Below are 20,225 nucleotides of genomic sequence, written 5' to 3'. Positions count from 1 at the left end.
GAGAAGGTAACTGGGTTCAATGCTGAGAATGTAAGAACAGTAAGAAGGTCTGAATGGCAAAAAAATGGTATTGAGGTGGGGAGTCTGGAAACAGAAACTGGAGATGACAGGGAGCAGGAACGGCAAGGTGAGGAAATTATTTCATGTGGTGAATGAGAAAAATAAGAGTTCCTAGAAACAACAGCAGAACAAGGAGCTGGACAAATACTGCTATGATCAAACTGAAGGGACTGAGGAACCCTCAGGAAGAGAGAGAAGGACACTGCGATCTGGAGCTAGGGGAGATTAATAATGTGAGCATGTATTTGAAGGCTGCAGTAGTGAGGCAGACTAAGAATATGAAAAACTGATAGTCTGGAAGGGTGAAATGAGGACGAGCAATGAATGCCGAGATCCACTGAGAAGTGGAGACCAGAGTTGATTTAGTGGGAAAAACAGCACAAAGGGGAGATGACCATTAACAGTATAGACAAGATACAAATTGATTGGAGGAGATGGGGAAACAGGGGAAACTGCTTAGGAAAAACTGGCAAGATGTTCCCTCCAGCACCCCACCAAGTCTCCCTCCCTCTGGCCTGATTAAGGACAGCAACCCTTAGCTAGACTCATTTCTCCAAGCCGGCAGGGGCAGAAGTCTCTGCAGCTGGATGGGAGCTTCTGGCACTGATAATGAATCACGTAGAGTCAGTGTGATGAATGCGATGACATTTCTGGGTTTTTCAGGAACTCATACACACATACAAACACTATTGAGGTTGCAAAGCAAAGAACAGAAAAAGAGAAATGTGAGATCTAAGTTGACTATGCAACCTTAATTCAGTTGTCTTGTGAATATGCATTACGGTAGTCTATAAATACCTAACGCCAATCTTTTCTTCATAAAATGCCACCCAAAGGATGGATTCTGCTTGCTTAATGAACAATCATTTGATATTTTGCTTATTCTCAGCATTTGGTGTAAATACCTTATTTACTTTATATTACTCAGATTCTTTCTCAGAAAACAACTGCCTTCTTTTCAGCTTTTCTGCAGTCTATCTATAGAATCACTGTGCTGTATCAGCTCTGTACAAACAAGAATACCCGCAAGATGACCAAATTAAGTTTGCACAAGTTATCTTGATTCTCACTTAAAAAACAAACAAAAAAACTTTCTCAGGGCTTGTTTTTACGCATTACTTCTGTACTCTGCATTTCTTTTTGAGTTGATACTCGAACGTCACTCCAATACAAAAGTTGCAGCTTTCCTAGCTACTGTTAAGTTTCATTTAAGGTAAATATTGCATTAAGATAGATAAAACAGAACACAAAAGCAGAAATTAGAAATCTAAACTACATCTTTCCATTCTACACATGAATAAAATAAGTACTACAATCACTATGACTATTTATTACAAGCAGAGGAAAATCAAGAAGCATCCCCCCTGCTCCACGCACACACACACGCTCAAAGAGCACTCCCATAGCAAGTCATTGGCAGAACCAGGTCTCCTCAGCCCCAGGCAGGGCTGAGTCCCTGGGACTGCACAGCCTCTCTCTGAATTGAGGATAGAGCCAAATTAATCTGTGTGAGTTCCATGGAAAATGATGAATACAAATCAAAGTCTCCTTTATTTTAATACATTTGTGGTGCTAAAATTAACTTTCAATTTTAATGTACTAGTGTTAAACTTATCATTTTATCATTAAGATTATTGTTTCCCTATGCATTTGCAATAGAATCTATCATAATAGTATTGGAGAGCTTTCAACATCTCTATTCCAGTTAAATGAATAGCATAAATTCTCCCATTTCTGCAGAAGGCAAGAGACACAGAGGTTCTTAGCAGGGCTTCTGTACAGTTAAAAACGCATAGAGCTGCACAGTTAAAGACACATCCTTTGCCTGAATCTGATTCATTATCTTCAGTAATATTTCACAGCAAGTATTAATGTAAAATCCTTCAAAAAAATCTTTACCAGCAAAAAGGAGTATGTAACTTTGGCTGTTTTTATGGATTTTAATTGATTTTTAATCTGCTGATGGTAGACTGTAAATAAATGCTCAAAGCACATACAAGTGCAAGTCAATAGGAAGTTTTATTAGTTTGCTTTCAAAGAATTATAGCAATGATCGAAGGACTCTGAGGCGTGCAGAGGCCCACAACCTGAATGTTTCTCTTCTCCTCACTGGTTGTTTGAATACTGCTTCCATAAGGGCCCAATTCAGGCAGAATTTACATTTGACTTCCACACCATGGAAGCATAAGGTGGCTGCAAAGAAAGTGCTAACACTTCTTTTTGTAGAATAGGGCCCTAATTCATTCCCAAGCCAGCCAGCAAAAGCTCTTGTATACAGCACACCTTGTCTATAAATCATTTCACAGTGTCAGAAAATGTTTTGAAACAAATTATCTTTTTCCCTCTCCTTCTCCTGTAGTGAAAGGGAAGGAAAGGGTTGTGCATGTAAAATTTATTTTTCCCCACTTCTTTTCATCCTTTCAAATAGGCTACTGTTTGTATTTTTATACACATAAAAATACAGCAGTGTCCTTAGCACCATATTCCCATGTTTTTCTTCACATCAATTGTCTCGCTGACCTTTATCTTGAGCTATCTGTATACAATGGGAAATCAGGACTTCTGATACAGCCTTCTCAGCTGAAACCCAAACCTCCTCCCTTCCCAAACACTTCTGATTTCATCTGCCATTTGAAAAGACACCGACAAATAAATCAATTTTTAAAAGCCAAGCCACAAAATGCTTTATTTTTGGTGAATCCAGGCTAGCAAAGAAGAAGAAAGAGATAGCACATCCTTCTTCATAACCAGCCTGGGCAACACCTCTTTTTCTAGCCCTTCTCCCTAAAAACGCACCTAGCGATCAACAGCTTCTAGCACACGTCTTTTTCATCATCCACACCCTCAATGTTCTGGAAAAGTCCTGAGAAAAATTTTCTCATGCTTCATTCTTAGTCCAGTCACCTGATGTTACAATTTATGCAACTCACCCAAAAGTGGAAAAGCAACAGAATGGTATGCAGCAACTATGAGGCAGGGAAAGTCATCCACTCCCTGACTACCGCAGCCCCACACACATTTTGGAGGCTGTTTTGGTGTCTTGCCTATATTCTGCAGCCTGAAGATCTAAATTTACATTGACTACGAAAAAGGTTTTTGCATATTAAACAATAAAAGCAGTAGTCAGGTCTCTTAGCAAATCTGAAAGTCGCTTGTAAGGAAGCTGGCACCATCATCTCCTGCTAAGAAAAAAAAAAAGAAAAAAAAAAGGAAGCACTTCAGTTGAATTTAAAACTTGTAACTGCTCAGCTTAGGAGAACAAAATAAATTGGCAAAACCTACTCATCAGGTTTATATACAAATCCACCATGGGACCTTTCTTCAAGAGAAATTTGGAAGTTAAAAAAAAACAATACACAGAAATGATTCACACTTCACTGTCCATTCTTCAAATAGAGTCAACTCTACTTCATTCATGAGCTCAGTGCATTACCAATTTGTGGATTAACTGTGCACTAGGGAAAGAGAGCTGCCCTCACCCAGTTTTACTTGTACCTCTCAGGTGGTCACTGATACAGTGAGCATCTGATTATGTATCCCTTGTGGTGGTGGAACATGATATACATGTTACAACACATTACAAAGACACAGCATTCTTCAATGTGAAAAGGAAATCACCGCAGTACAGAAGAAGCACTGAAAGGAGAAACAAAAGCCACGGAGACTAGTGTACTACTAATTTTGTCATGTTTGTCCACATAAATGTGTTATTTCATCACATAAAAAGACAGCACTTCACTTTTATGCTAAACTTAGGGGAAAAAAAATAACATACATAATATTTAGGAAGACATATTTGGTCCCAATTCAATTATGCTCTCATGAGGGTCTTAAGATACTTCTAACATTAATTACAAAGAGAAACTCCAGTGATGTCAAAGAGAGCTCTTCCTCACATACTTGAATAATCTCCTATGTTGAACCTCTTGAGAAAGTTTTTATTTGGTCATTGTTAATACATCTTACGTTCAAAATTGAGCACACAGATTGCTGACAAAAGTATTTACTTTGGTGATTATCTACAGGCCATGATCAGTCACGTAATATTATCTCTGACTCAGGACTGGTCAACAGATGTATTCAAAAGAAGAGTATTACGTACAACTGAAGTTTAGGTATTTTCCAAGAAACTGCTGATTGTGCAAAAATCCACCGCCGTTTTAGGTGCGGTAGCTGTCGCAATGGTCACCGCAGAGCTGCCTGCACCCTCCCAAACAGCAAGCTGCTTGATTACACACATAAGAAGAGTGCTAAACTCTTGGGACTTCATCCCAAAACAACTTTCCCATGATTTTCTGCGTGATTTGACCATCTCAGGTTAACTCCTGGATAGATTCAAAAATATAAAGCCATATTTCAGCAAGATGATCGTTATTCTGTTCTGTTTTGACTACTAAATAAATGGTTAAATCCACTAGTCACTGGCTCATAAAACAATTTGTTGAAATAATGAATTCAAATATAGTAATAGGATACAGAGGTTCACCATTAATTGTTTAATCTATAGCTGCATAATACTGTACTGAATTATTTCTCCCCCCTTCTTTTACCCCTGCTAGGAACTGACACAAGTACAATAATTAAAATAAATTTCAACACAACGATTTGGAAAATTGCCAACATTTTTCCAGAACTTATAATTTTCTTTCCCCCCCCCTCCCCTTTCCTCAAGATAAAATACAGTTTTGACATCTTGGTAAAAAACAGTTGCTCAACTGTTAACTTACAATTTAGGGAGAAATCACTGTTTTAATCATGACCTTTCATCTGTCCTTGATTGGGAGGGAAAGGGAGGGCGAAATTGGCCACTTACAGAAATAATCCTACTGGGCTTTCGTCTCACTGATTGACAGCCTCATGTGGCTAAACACATTCACAATTATAAATAAAAACTACCCCTCTCAAAATGGCAGAACTTATCCTCCATCAAGCAAGATGTGCTTGAAGCAAGTATAGCTTTTAATGAAGGTGGTCAAAATGACCTTTGAAGCATGTGATAAATATCAGCTTCCCTACATTGTCCATCTCCAGCCACATTTGGCAAAAAGATATTCCTGATTATCATTTATGTAATGCCCAGAATAACTATGCACTGGGCATGTCACGATTACAAAACTGAAAAACCTCAAAATAAAAGTTAATTTTAATAGCATGGTAATTATGACAACACGCTCTCTTCAATTTCAGACTATAAGTGAATATGGGGTATTTGAAGAAAAGCACAGGTAAACTATCGGGTGCAGAGTCCTTAGAGCTATTTTCAAAATGTGATGGATCCCTTAGTGCTCACTGTTTAAGATGGTACCAAGAACAGTGTCTCACTGGCACTTGTCTGACCTCATGAGGCAGCAGTTCAGGGAGCTAAACCAGCAGAAAACTATTCTCTGTTCTCCTCTGTTTTAATTTTCTGTCCGTTTAACTTTCTGAACAGGCTCCCCGTGGGAGCACAGTGCTGGCTCAAGGGAAACAGGGCAAGCGTGCAGCCCCGGCAGGAGGGAGAGGGAGCAGGGCTGCCCGTTTCAGCGGCATCGCCCACTGGCTCAGGTTATGTGCATCACCAAACCACATCCCAAAGCACGCTTCTGTGCTTTGCGTGACTTTCGGTTCTGCTACTGAAACCTCCTGCAGTCGCTTCCTTGTGCCTCAATTTCTTCAAAGACAAAATGAGTACAGAAACATGTGCAAACATATATACACACACATTTACATATATGTGTGTGTGTGTATACATACATACATATATATATATGTGTGTGTGTGTGTGTATATGGACTATACTTACTTTTCTAAAGTGTTCTGAGATCAATGAAACAACTAGTTGGAGCACCAATAAAACCTACCCTGACATCAGCCTTGTTTTCTTTTGACCAGTTCCCTACTGTAGACCTTTCTAGTGATACTTTGAATATCACACAACTGCAAGGGGCAGAAAAGTGGACGTCTGTGTGAACACATTGCAGTGCAAAGCCTCTAAGCTGTAAAAACGACCCGTGAACCTGAGTGGAAAGAAGAACAAAACAGAAAACTGTCATGCCCCTTTATACCTTTGCCTGAAGACTAACGTCTAAGATCAAAACTCAAAACCAGAACAATTTGACTGAAAATGCTGCATAATGATCACAGAAGCTCCAGTCACTGGGGAGAAGACCCACTCTCTTCCGCCTTCTGCAGGCTTCTCTACCAGCTTCTGCTTCTGTTCTGCAGCTGCACCTAACTCACCAAATGGTAGGACACACACACTCTTCTTATATGTGGGCACTATACACATTGTCACAGGAGCCTTCTGCATCAAACAGACTTAATAAATCAATCACTGCATTAATAACATTCCCATAAAAACTTATTCTTAGAGAGCTAATATAAACTATAAGTTTTATTATCTTGAAATCTACTCAGACCTTCCACAAGTCTCCTGAAATAAAGTAGGGCTTTCCCCTCTCCCAGCCACAGCACACCATTTCCTGAAAGCAGGAGAGAAACGGGGCTGAGTGACTTGGAACAGAACCTGCGGCGGCAGATCAGGCTGGGCAGAAATAACACGAGTCTGTCTAGGTAAGAGCAGCGCCAGTGCTTCCTCTAAAATTAGAAAACGGGCGACAGCACCTTGGCTCCTGTCGCTTGTTGGAGACAAATCTTTAGCTTTTTCCGCAGCCAGACGATGGCATTTGGATTCCTGCCTGCCAGCTCCAAATAGCTACGCTACCCTGGTCTTAGGCGAGCTCTTTGGCTGGCAAAGAAGCACCAGTCCCACCTTGTTGCAGAGCAGCGCCGGCTCTACCAGCACCGGGAGCTGCCCTGTCTGCCTCACATGCCAGCTCCCGGGCAAGAGGGCCACCTTGCTCCAAAAGACAGAGCCAAAGAAAACAAGCCAAGGGTCAGGAGTGCTTAAAAAACAAAAGGATGAAACTTTCTAAAAGTGGGATGAAGGTTGTTACTCATCATGGATGAAAATTCTAGCGTGGGTAGGCAAACAAGTAAAATTCAGTGTGAAAGTAGATGCTTTAATAACTTACAGTTATAACAGTACCACTTTTTAATCAAAAGATCTCCACCACTTCTTTCACATTTCTTGCCAATAGTAAGCACCACAGTTTTCCCATGACAGACAGATGAATTATTGTGTCCACTTTTATTAAAAGTATTTAAGTTGATCTGTTACTTATGTAAGTTGCAGACATACGCTACTGTCACAATCTTAAACACATTGACCCTCACAAATCTTCTGTGAAGTAGAGAAATGCCATTTTCTCCATTTTGGGTAATTGGAAACTCTAGTGCAGACAGACCATGGCCAGATTTAAATGACCTAAAAATCCACTTAATCCCTGTGCCTCTGGTTCTTACTGGTTAGCCACTTCTGAAGGCCTGGAGATACCAGGTAGGAAACACGAGGTTAGAGACACGGGCAGAATTTAGTCCCCATCCTGTTGGGTTGAAAGTTGCATTTAATGCACTCAGGCATCTTTCCTGTCATATACCCTTGTAGTCAAACTATGCCACAGTCCTCCCAGCTAGAAGCAAAAGCTGCAACACGGCACTTACAGGTGATAACCTCACGCAGACTCAGATACACAATCAGTTGTAAATTCTCAAGGCAACAATCACCTTTTCCTCCATCACTGAAATACCAAATACACAAAAGTCCATAATATGAATAGAAAATAGTGTATTTTCAATGAAGCAGAATACCCATCCTCTCAGTGAAAGATCTCATAAAAGAGAAGTTACTTCTTCAAGAAAACTTAGAAGTTGCTTTCCTGTTCCTCTTTTAGTTACTTTGTCTTCCGTATAATAAACCATTTTGTGACCATTTGAGAGTTGCACTGTTCTGAGATGACAAATGGTGAATACAGGCTTAATTTTCATCTCATTTTTGGAAATGAAAAATTTCTCAGGTAAAAATGACATCTCAGCTTTTTCTGAGCCACGTATGGTTTGAAGCACTGAGTGTTGGATATGTTTGCATGCATTTTATAAAGTTCCCATGCAATTATGCTTATTATTGACAAACTTTTTCAAAGAATCGTGTGTCTGCTAACTGTGAAACGCAGTATGGTTGCACAAAACAGAAAATAAGAAAATGTTCCTCACCCTACTGTTCTAAGCTGGTCCCATAAATCAAGTCCACGGTTTAGGAAACTGTCATTAGATTGTTATAGTAATATAAAAATGTTGGAAAATAAAATGCTGTTCACAAAAAAAAGTTGCAAAACCCATGTTTATATGTATTTTCAGGTCCCATTTATCTTTATATTTGACAGAAATGAAAATAAAACAGCATTTTAAGCTCATGGAGATAACAATACCATGTTATCTAGATAAGTAACACAAAGCTATTATTGAAATTCTGATAGCATTTGCTTTACTGGTAAAGGAAAATTACCTGTAATGCATAGTTTAAATAATCACTTTTAAACAAAAGCCTCTTTTCTACATTGCTTATTTATCTTCTGTGACCAGCTCAGCAGGGCTATGTATTTTATTAAAATTGCCTTCAGACTGCTAATGGTGGGGTGTATGTTAGCACAGGCGAAGCAATGGCCGTTTGACTCCTATTTCTAGTGCTGGGAGTCAGTCCAGACACTTAAGAGCCAGAACTCTGCTGTGCATTTGACTACGTTATCAACACTTTGCTTGCTAATGATACTGGTGACAGCATTTCAGTATGATGGGTCAAACTTCAACTGGAAAGCTTATAATTGTGCGTATACCACAACTCAAAAATCGAATTCTACAATCCTGTTTTAGAGATGCTTCATTTTATATTAAGTCTTGTGACTGGAAATCATTTTCTGAGCTCTTACTCAATATTTCTCCCTTCTCTTGGCCTCAGCCTTGCTCATACAGGCCCTTTCCAGCACCTGAAGTTCCCTGCACCGTGTCAGGAAATGGTCTAACAACTGTGAGCTACTCTGTGGTGAGCTTATGTGGCAGATAACTTTCTGGCAGATCTTATTTCCCTCAGAGGAAGCCACAGCCAAAGGGCACTTTGATCCATGAAGCGTAAGTACTAAAAACTGAAGTCCTCCTTCCGGAGGAGCAACCAAACACCTGCATCGGCAACGAGAGCTACAGTCCTTGGGGCAGGATTACCCTTTACGCAGGAACGAGAGGGTCAAGCCCTCTTTGGTCACCTCTTCCTGTGACCAAAACCCCAAAGCTTTCATATAGAAAATGTGCACGTGTACATTCTCGCTTATATTAAACAAGTTAATTTGCTTGAAGAAATCAATGTTTATATGTGCTTATTTATTCACATAGTTACATTAATCTATGTTTAATATCTCTTTCTTTAAAGTGATTTAAGACCCCAGAAGTGAAAAACAGTAAGATGTTTCACATGGGCACATATCCTGAATACTAGTTGCATCTCAGAACTGAATTTGATAACTAAGGTAGCCTCTGTCCTTCACTGAGCCTATCTTACTGGAGGGAGGAAAGGAGACAAAAACTTCCTGCAGGTCTGTAAATGGTCACAGCCACGACCAGAGGTGAAGCAAGAATGGTTTGTCCACTGCATTGACCAGTATCTTGGTGAAGATTAGCAGCTCCATAGCACTGAATTCTCTCTTTTTTTTTTTTTTTTTTTTTTAAACCAACTTTGCAGAGATGCTCAAGGAAAACTGAAAAATTTTTCACTTAGCTGATTTTCACAGGTTCTGAGGTGCCCACACACTACACAGCTTCAAAAACAGGCTTATTTATCACTTCTGAAAAACAGTCCAGATGTACACTGCTTCCAGGTAAGCTGGACTTACACCTCCCGGAAAAAAAAAAAATACTGAATATGCATGGAAAACAGGAAACCCAGATAAAAGCTCTTGACTTTTTTCCCCTAAATAAAGGGTATTCTCCCTTGCAAGGAGGGGGGAAAAAAAAAAAAAAAAAAAAAAAAGGAACACAAAAGTTAACACCCACTCATAAGCCTCAGAAAGCCTCAAAGCCAAAGGAGGGGAAACCTTTCCGGAAACCCTGCCCCTGCTTGCTCTCAGGGCAGACTTGGGCCGACTGCCAACCTGGCCCAGCCATGCCAGGGCTGGTTGAGACGCCTGATTCGGCCGACTAGGGCTGGAAACAGCGGCTGGACCTCCCACCAGGATGTGCGAATAAAATACTAGAGCTTTCAAGAACTGATTCACTTTACTCCTGTTACCTGGTTTTCAGAAAGAAAATGATGCTACTATCAAAAAGTGTATCTCCATGCAAGACACACACACACCAAAAAAAAAAAAAAAAAAAAAAAAAAAAACTTGTTCATAGGAGAAAGCAAAATAATAGAATAATAGGAAGGCAAAGGAATAGCTTATCTTCAGGTGCAACTTTGCAATGCTTTTTTAATCATTGGAATTTTTCTTAAAAAGTATTTATAAAAAGCAGGCAAAATTTGTTAGCAGGAAAATGAATCGAGCTACACATACATATAATCAGCTCACCAGCAAGATGAAATCAGCAAAGGGACAAGGAAAGAAAGTTCCCACAAATTCTCTTCAGTGCTATAAAATGATCCTAATCTCCTCCTCAGGCAACACAGAGGTTCTTGCAGTTGAAACGCACTAGCACGTAACAGTAACCACCTCAGCACACCAACACTCTGAGAAAAAAACATTACAAAGTACAGCACGGACTTGCTCCTTCGACACAAACACGACACTCTTCAGAGCAGGTGAGTCTACTGCTCAGCCTCACGCGGAAGCGGCCCCTCGCGCACCGCTCCTGCAAACAAGCCTCAGCCATGGCTTTGTACGAAAAACAGCACAAAGCAAATCAAAATTAAAGCAAATCCATGCAAATAAAAGATTCAGATCTCGACGTTGAGGATGACACAGAAAGCAAACGGTGTACAAGAATGTGGGCTTCCTCCCTCTCCCACCCACACTCAGAAACGCATGCAAATATTGCCAGCTTGTACCTTACCACTTTAGCAGTTGGTTTCATTTTGAGACCTTTCTGGAGGGGAAGTAATGTAACAAGAGCAATTCCTCCCAGCCCACTTCCCACCAATGCCACACACAACGTAGACCCAAATCCTCAAGTTGACCAAAAACATATCTGCAACAGATAACAGGACCATAATGAGAATTTGCCTGAGCACAGCTTTGTTATTTACCAAACTGGAAGCCAGCATACAATCCCAGACTAACTCTTTTTCATCATCTCAAAAAAGCTGTGCTCTCCAGCCTACAATGGCCATCCAAATTGCAAATCACAGATTCAATATGCTTTACGACATCTGTATGGAAGAAGTTTCTGCAATTGTACTAATATCCATTCTTTCTCAAAATTTTATAGGAAGAAAAAGTCATAAAAAGTTTTATTTTATTTGGGAAGAGGTTGAATAATTTGTTTTTAATGACTTTAAGATAACCTATCTCAAAAGAAAAACAACTTCCCCCCCTTTCAATCTGTGTCTGCTTTTCATTTTCATCAGTAAAACAAGTTTGGCCACATGGTTCAAATTTTTTTATAGATTAATCTTTCTCTTGTCATTTTTTTAATATGACAAGGAAAAGATGTTAAACTGCAGGGATAACAAAGCTATGTATTTCTATACATATATTTGAGTATATATGAAAACACTATAAACTCTTTGCAGCAAGACTGTGTCTCTGTATTCTTACATGCACTTACAGTCTGAATTTTATTGGAGTTTATAGTAACACAGTATTTATGTGTTAAGGAACAATAATAAGAAATCCCTAACTATTTCTGCTGTGTGGATAGGTACATTTGTGAAAAAAAGTAACATGTGAAAAGCTAAGTTATAAATATTTGGGATCTGAACGCATTCTGATCAAAGGCAATGGAAACAGAGGCTGAAGAATTATCTGAAGTCTGCCATACTTTAACTACCAGTTCCTAGCAGGCATCTAAACTGTTATGAAAAAGCACAGAAACTGATCTTTAATACTAAACATATGAACTAGCATACACACCGAGATGACCTGATGCATTACACTGGTTTGCTGAGATGATTTAGCTTCAGAGCAAAAACCAGATGCCATTATACGGTTTTGAAAGTTTCAAGAAATCAAGAAAGCACCTGCAAATTAATTAAAAAAAAAAAAAAAACTCAGAGAATAACTTCCTCTAAACCAAACAACGCATCCCTAATCATCTTCATGTCTAGCTCATGTCAGAGGCCTATTAATGAGATACGCAGTGAAAACAGATACTTCATTCTCAAACTAGGAATTCCACAATTAAAAGTCTACTTTTACAGTACTGCTGTTCAGTTGGTGTTGATGAGTTTTATTTTAAGTGTTAGGGATCAAATTATTTCAGATTAGAATATGATTTATTCTCTATCAGCAAAGAGCTTCCTTTGACCTTTGGGGGGTGAACCAAGCTTGCTTTATGCACCTGCAAACTTTCTGGCACAGCAGTTATGCATTTCTCATGTTGTACTGCGCTTAGGTGCCTCTCCAAAAGCCAGCACAGCACCACAAAGTGCTGCGCAGACAACTAACGAAGGCACTTGCTGCCCCCCCAGAGCTGCTTATCTACATGTCAGACAACGCACAACAGGTGGACACAGCAGGCAATGCCAAATGTGGCAATGCTCATTTTGGTGTTATTTTCATTTTCTGGAGGTCTGAATACTGAAATTAGAATATATTCTCTCAAATTTGTCCAAGCAAGAGAAAATCAAGTGTGCTTGCTGTCACAGTATGCTATGAAAAGAAGCTACAGAAGCACAAACATCAGTCATTCCTCAAGCAGAAACCTTGCCCATTAATATATGCTATAACTTCTAGGACAGTGTCACAGGGCCAAATCCTGCCATCTCACCCAGGAAAATCTTACGTATCAATAGCTTTGCCTCAGTAAGAACCTACAAAAGACTGCAAGACAGTTGATATAACTGACTGGATCAGTAGCTACATCTGTTTTTAAGATTACTTGACAGAACCCATTAAATGCACTACCTGCAGTTGTTCATAACCTGCCAATATTTTGCCATTTAGACCGATTTATCTATGATGCATGACTGCCTCAGGCTGAACATTTTGGAAATAGCCCAACTGTTTCCAATGACAAGGTTAAGGAATACTACACTTCAAAGTCTTTGAGCTCTTCCTCTGAGAAACTCCAGCACCGCAAGCTTTGGAGGAAGGCTTGAAATTTGGCAGCCTGGCTGCGGCTTTTGTCCCTGAGAAAAGCCTTTTGTCCTCGGATCTGCCTCAAGTACTCCTGGAAAGAGCTGCAGTTCACAAAGACAGCTCCTAACTACGAGTGCTTGGCTCCCCAAACTTCTTACTGTGCTTTCTGTTTTTATATGAAGGCAAATGTTGCATCTTGATTATGCAGTTTTTCGCCTCCACCCTATTTACAAACCGCACAGAACGGGAAATGAGACTACAATAATCAAATGAGACTTCAAATAAGAAAACGCAGGAAAGCTATGGATATCACACAAGGAACTTATCGAAACGTTTCTTACGACAGCGCAAACAACCGCCCAGTTGTCTGCACGGCGCGGTTCTTGCATCGGGCGACTTTGTCCAAGCAGCTAGTGCGCGCTGGCACCTCTTACAACACCTCGCTATTTTGCGGCCTTTATTGCGTTTCTCCGCCCCGAGTTACGGCAGTAGCTCTGCCCAGCTCTCGCGGATGAGGGAGGAGGCCGCAGCGCAGCGAGGCGTTTGCCCGCAGTCGGCGCAGGAGCAGGCAGCCGAGCCCGACTTGGCAAGTCCCGAGCCAGCCGGATGCCCCGAGCCGAGCCAGCCAGCTTCCCGTTCGCACGAGCCCTTCCAGAAACGCACCCTCTGCCAGCAAGAAAATACACCTCCTACCTGCCAAGTCTCCCAGCTTAAATTCTCAACTTCTCTTCTTGCTGTTTTCTTCTGCTTGCAACACTGAAGGGAGGAGAAGAGGGGAAAAAAAAAAAAAAAAAAACGTGTATCAAAGCAGGAGCCACAATTATCTCACGCAGAACCTCTCCCACGTGCGCTACAGCCAGAGCAGCAGCCCCAAGGAAATAAGCAGGGTTTCTCCCCTTCAGCTTTACAGAAGTCGGATCAGGCCCTCCTGATATGGGCCAGCAAGACTCGCAGCATTCAGAGGAGAGGAGGATGCCATCAAAAGGAAAACCAAACAGAGCGAGGCAAGGGGTGTGAAGGAAAGGAGAGGGATGGGGTCCCAGTACGGGGTGAGGTGCTTACACACGGAACCACAAAAATACGCGTCATTTTAACGAGAATCAATTGTCTCTAATAATACAGAAATAAGCTGGCAAAGGAACCTCTGCAGTCCAGAGAGGGGAGAAGAGGAGGAAGGGGCAGGCAGGAAACCGATCCCCGGGCACCAAGAGCACTAGGACTGACATCAGTTCCCATGGGCTTTGGATCTCGCTCAAAGCAGCAGCATAGGGGGAGGAGGAAGAAGATTGGGGGGGGGGGAAAGATGCAGCAGGAACAACGAGAAGAGAGACTAAGTAAAAAAATCCAGTAAGTATTATTACTATACTTCATAATAGCTGGGGGATTGCAAGAAGAAGGTCAGGTTCTGCTTTTTAGGCTGGTAAACCCTGGTTTGTCCCATCAAAAATCAATGGAGTAGCTTTAGATTTACATCAGCGTAACAAAATCAAATTAAAGAGTACAGAGTAACTGGAGAAAAAACAAGCAGTATTGAGCGTTCCAACACTGGGAGGCACTCAGATACTATAGTGCTGAAGGCCATGTTAGTAGATTGATTAAATGATTGATCCATCAGTAGGAGCTTTATCCGATACAGGCAGGAAACAGAGAGCTTTAAGTCAAGACTACTAATCAGCTATTATTTGTATTTCCTGCACACTATACATACAAAGGAGACGCTTTATAGACTGTGCAGTAACAACAATGTCCACTTATTTCCCAATCTTGACGTTAATTCTAAAATATTTCTTCGAAGTATTAAAGGTGTTTTGCAAAGAGTTTTCTGAAAAAAAAAATCCACACACAGATCCTAGGACTTCCATGTTCTTATTTGTATCATCTCTCCTTCTTTGAGTCTCACAGATTGATACCAAAATGTAAAACAGTTAAACCCAGAACTGTTTAGGCTGGAAGTCATGTGCTATTTTTCCTGAAGGGACAATTGAGACTTTCTTTACACTTCAGTGCTGGGCTCATCATGAGTTTTGTATATGACAGTGTGAAAGTAGCAGTTTCTTTTCAACAGTTTCACGCTCTCGTACACAAAGACTACTTACTTTTAAAGATGTACTTCCGCTAACGTGTTGTCATTCCTTATACCATAGTGCATATTACTCCTCTTCTAAAAAATATAGATCACAGTAAAAACAAACTCTGATTTGAGTTAATCTTTCTTAAATTTTATTTCCTTTTTATTTCCTTCTAAAACCACTGCAATTATCACATTGTACATAAATCCACCAGGATTTCATATGTACGCTTGTACACTGTCTGTTTTTATATTAAAAAAACCCTTCCATTTAATCTCCCTTTTCTTTCCATGTTTATGCCACAAAATTCAATCATTTCCACTGACACTTTCACCAAAACCAGTCATATTCTGTGAGGTGTCTGTCACCCACACATGCACTTGATCACTTTTCAGTAGATGGCCCATATGCAGAGAAGGTAAGGCTAGAGCTGGTAACATGCAGAGATTATTTAATCTCAGATTATAGAGATTTAAATTTACCTAAATTGAAGAAGGGGTTCTAGTTCCTGCTCTCAAAGGATAACTCTGATTAACAATGATGGCTACAGTGCCTAAATCCCAATTAGTAATTAGATCATATAAAGAAAAATGCATTCACCCCCCCCCCCAAGTCCATCTAAAGGGAGAATACTGTTTTTCTCTCAGACAAGATGATGCCATTGGCTAATTTCTTTTCCAATAGGATCTATCCCGACTTTTCAAAACGTAAGGCAACTTTAAGCAGAACAACAGGGAATATCTCCTACAGTCTAGTAGACTGTGGAGCAGTAAAGTGAAAGCTACACTTTCCCATACAGAAGGGAAATTTGTGTTTCATATACTTGGATTTATAACAGGATTGTGTCAAACATAACATGACATATAAAACACTATGGAACTCAGCATTCTTCTAATAGTTTGTATATCACTGATGGGTGAAGAGACCTGGGTCCTGTTCCAAGGTCTAATGAGCACAAGTGCAATTCTTATTATACACCAACCCATTCATAAATCCAGTTTATAAGAGAAACAATACTTTTATAGCATTTCCACAGAAGTTATGTCTGTTTTTAATCTCCAAAGTTTGGTGCTAAGAGGAGCAGAATTATATGACCTAAAATGCTATCTTCATTTTCAGATCTGGATTTGCAAATCATTGTGGTAGAGAAAAGGACTTGAGAAGGTTCTACCTGAAGCTTTATTCGAGGATGTTTGAACAATTTCAGAGATTAGGCTTCTAACTGTATTGTAGCAAGTTTATTGCAGACTACAGACTAGAAAATAGGCAATCAGTGGATCTACTTGTGGCCATATTTTAGGTCTCAGTCTTTTGGGGATAACAGTATAGTTTGGGGAGAACAGATACAATATCTGTATTTGTGAGTTATCATCTGCTGCACAGAGGAAATGGAGCAGAAAATTTGTCTTTCAGTTATCATTTCCCTTTCTTCCATCTCCCCAAACTAAACAAATTAAAGACATAAAATTGTGAAAGGTTTACAGTAAGACCCATGCAAAACTTTAACCACAAAATGTAAAAATCCCTCAGGGTTCATTACAAATCTGAAAACAAGGCAGCGCATTGGTGAACAACTTTCACACAATGATTAGAGTATTAAAAAGAAAAATAGAAACTAAAGACAAGCTCTGAAATGAAGGAAGAATTATGATTAAGAAGTGATTTAAGTAGAGTGTTTTCATATGTTATGGCCAAAAGCCAGAAAGTATTAATATTTTCAGAAACTGAAAAACATCTTGATGAGCAAGAGCTCTTCAAGCTCTTGGGGCGGGGGGGGGGGGAGGGTAGTATTTTACATCTTCTCTCAGATATCCCAAAGCTTGTTTAAGAGTGATCTATCTTTATTTTTGGGTGCAAACAACTTGCCTTGACAATTGTGATAACTTTACAATTCATGTAGATTTCAAAGTGTTGTGGGAATCTTTTAGAATTAGGCTAGAATTTATTATACTGGGACTTAGCCATGAAGTGCCTACAGCTGTGGGTCTCCAAATCCTACCTGCAGTTTTTCTGTACTGTTACCAGAGAAACAAAGACTCAAATCAGATGAGATGCTACAGTGCAACACATTAACATCCCTCAAACTTTCATCTGTTTCTCCAGCACTGACAATGTCTGGTTACAGAAAAACAGCCCAAAGCCACACACTTGAGTCCAGAGAAGCCTGAAAGAGGAGCTCCAGGAGGTACAAAGTGCTCCATTCACGTGAGGGAGGTGTTAATGCTGGTACCCAATACTGATAATAACAGGGATGAAGTTTAGACTTTTTCATAGTTTACATACACAAAAAGAGAAGGTGAACAGCTTGTACAAAGTGCTATATGACCTTTCATTCTGGTATTGTAGGCATGTGGCATTTGGGAGATAACCTATTCGCTTTCCCCCAACCAATAAGGAATGAACCTCAAAGAACCCAGCATAGCTGAACAGTCACCCTATGAACAGAGGGTTGAATTCAAGTGACTCAGAGTTCAAAAATAACACCCCACTTAGGGACTCATATAAGTGAAGGTGGTTTTGTAGGCAACCAGAGAAGGGTATTAACACTCTTTTCTCTAGTATCACTACAATATCAGACAGAACATTTCTTAAATCAGATATAGTAGAAACCATAATAACCCATTGGCACTCTGGGTAAGGTTGGCTAATGAATTCATATGTGAACAAAAGCAAGCCTCAGACTCCCAGATTTTAATATCCTCATATTTTTCAATGATAGCATAATTGTAATTAATATTTACTTTGTTATATATTTTGTTGTTCAGTCTTTAAAGTCTTCTGGGATCCTTATGGAATATACAGCACTATATAAATGTAACTTGTTATTATTACACAACTAACACTAGCCATTTAAATTATACAATAGCTACCTGATTATACTTAAGAAAGTTAAAGCTCTCATAAAAAATGATTATATATATTCTAAATTAAAGATGTTTTTGCTCCAGGTCAAGGAATCTAAAGATCTTTGAATTAAGCGTGTAAATGCTCTGCAACACCCGGAGCTTGATCCTGCGATACTGAAATCAGTTGGACTTTCACCATTGTTTTCAACGGAAAGATAAGACACCTCGCAAAAGGAAGAACTGTCAAGATGTTTAACCTTTCTCAAATGGAAAAAATGAGTTTTTTGCAATATCATTTGGAGGTGTACTTACTGTTATCTCTAGTATTGATCCTGAAGCATCTAAAACAATTGTTTTGACTGTAGCACAGGTTGTGTATGTATCGCACTCTAAGAAATTATTTCCATGTAACATAGATTTATCTCAGCTCAAATTAAACCAATTAACTTAGTGCTGGTGCAATCAACCAGGGCCATCATGAACCCAGGGCTGAAAACGGCCTCTTCTCCTCTGTGGTCAGAAATAATCCTGACCTAGCCTTCTTCTTTGATACATCCCCAGAGATACAGCTTCCAAAGTATTTGCCCTAAGTCTTGGTCATGAAAAAGTCTTTGTAATCACAGAGGATATTTTAAGATGCAATAGATTCTGGAAATATTGTTGCCAGGCATAGGACAGAACCCCCCCAAAAATCACAGGATTAGCACTAAGGTATAGTGAGATTTTATACAAGAACTCTTAGAGGGAATTAGTTACTTGGTTTCTTCGATCTTTTAATCCATAGGGGTAAAGAAAATATTTAGCTGAAAGTCTATCACGGGAAAACATGACTCCAGGAGTTAAGGGTGGAGAAAAACTTCCTTTTGCTCTGTCTGGACAAACAAGGCGAGGCAGGGGTGGGCGGAGAGTGGAGGAGAAGTGGCATTGCCATCACTGCATTTCACACTCTGTTGTGGAAGCTTAAATACCACCTGGAGCACCGTGTGGTAGCTTGAGAGACATCTACGGTCTAGTTAAAACCTGCCAATGTCTTTTTTTGGCTGACCTTTGCCAAGTCATTTTTCCCTTGCTTCAAGTTTCTCACCTATGGAATCAGGGTAATGGCATTAGCCTCCTTACTCAAGGATAGCATTGTAGATGAGTCAGGTATTACCATTATATTCCTATAATAACACGTTATCAAGTCTTACAGACCTTTTAGTATCAATAAAAATCTCATTGCAGAACCAATGACCTGTGGCAAGTGACGTCTAACCCAAACTTAAATTCAGCTGCACAGGCAAGAATACTATTGCCCCAGGATCCCTCTCCAGCGGAGATGGACAGACTGTCCAAGAGGACATTAGGCTCTAATGAGGGCTGAAATAATTTTCTCTTTGTGTTGACTATAAAGAAAAGTTCAGGTGACAAAGTTCAAAAGTCAGTGACCTCAGATAAGTGTTCAAAGTTAGTTAGGATGAGCCCAGATCCACAAGCCTGATTTCACAAGTTACGAGTTTTTCTGAAATTTTCACTGAAAATGCTGAATTTTGATCCAAACTTCCCTCCTCTTGTTCCCCCTTTCCCAAAACAATACTTTAAATTGAGAAATGACAGCAGGTTGATTTTCAGGGGAAAAATTATTATAAAACATTGCAAACGTAGCCTTACTAATTATCCTGCCAGAAATAGGAAAGGAAAATATTTTGTTTCAAGAACAGATATTTTAAACCAGAAATATTTAATTTTGTTTTTAAATATCTCGTTTTCATTTTAAATGGAAAGAAAAAAGTGAAACGAGATGAGAATTAGACTTTAACGGAAGCTAAGATCATACCAGCTGAAGATCCATCTCTCCAGCAATGACGATGCGCGATAGACCTCTCGCACATACTTAATGACTGTGGTGGAGCTCTGCCAGTTTACACCAGCTGAGAATCTGGGACAGAAGCCCCAGATGAAATCAGGGCTTCCTTGCAGGAGCCTCTGTACACATGCAAAGCAAGGGACAGCCCTTGCGGCACCGTTTATAATTTAAAAGGACAGCAGAGCAAAAAGGTGAGAAGTAGAGATTATTATTAAAGGGAGAGTGAGCGACCTTCCCAAAGTCACGAAGAAATCCGCAGCAGAGCACGGCCTGGAATTCGTGAGTTCAGAGCCCCTGACTAATG

The 20,225-nt window shown here is 39.9% G+C and overlaps 1 protein-coding gene across 8 annotated transcripts in view; it reads right to left on the bottom strand.

The window, feature by feature from the left end:
• The window catches only part of SOX5 (SRY-box transcription factor 5), a 650,623-nt gene that overhangs the window by 439,736 nt on the left and 190,662 nt on the right, over positions 1-20,225 (bottom strand). For 7 of the 8 annotated variants that reach the window (XM_062591596.1, XM_062591577.1, XM_062591562.1 and 4 more), the window contains one exon: positions 13,854-13,916. The exons of the other annotated variant lie outside the window; for it this stretch is intronic. The gene's annotated coding sequence lies outside the window, so the exon portion shown is untranslated. The remainder of the gene's footprint in view (positions 1-13,853; positions 13,917-20,225) is intronic. 8 annotated transcript variants of the gene reach the window in all.

The sequence above is a fragment of the Rhea pennata genome, chromosome 1 (genome assembly GCF_028389875.1).
Source record: "Rhea pennata isolate bPtePen1 chromosome 1, bPtePen1.pri, whole genome shotgun sequence".
NCBI classification, from domain to species: domain Eukaryota; kingdom Metazoa; phylum Chordata; class Aves; order Rheiformes; family Rheidae; genus Rhea; species Rhea pennata.
Note: the sequence above shows the minus strand (reverse complement) of the source record. Positions and strands in the feature narration are given on the sequence as shown.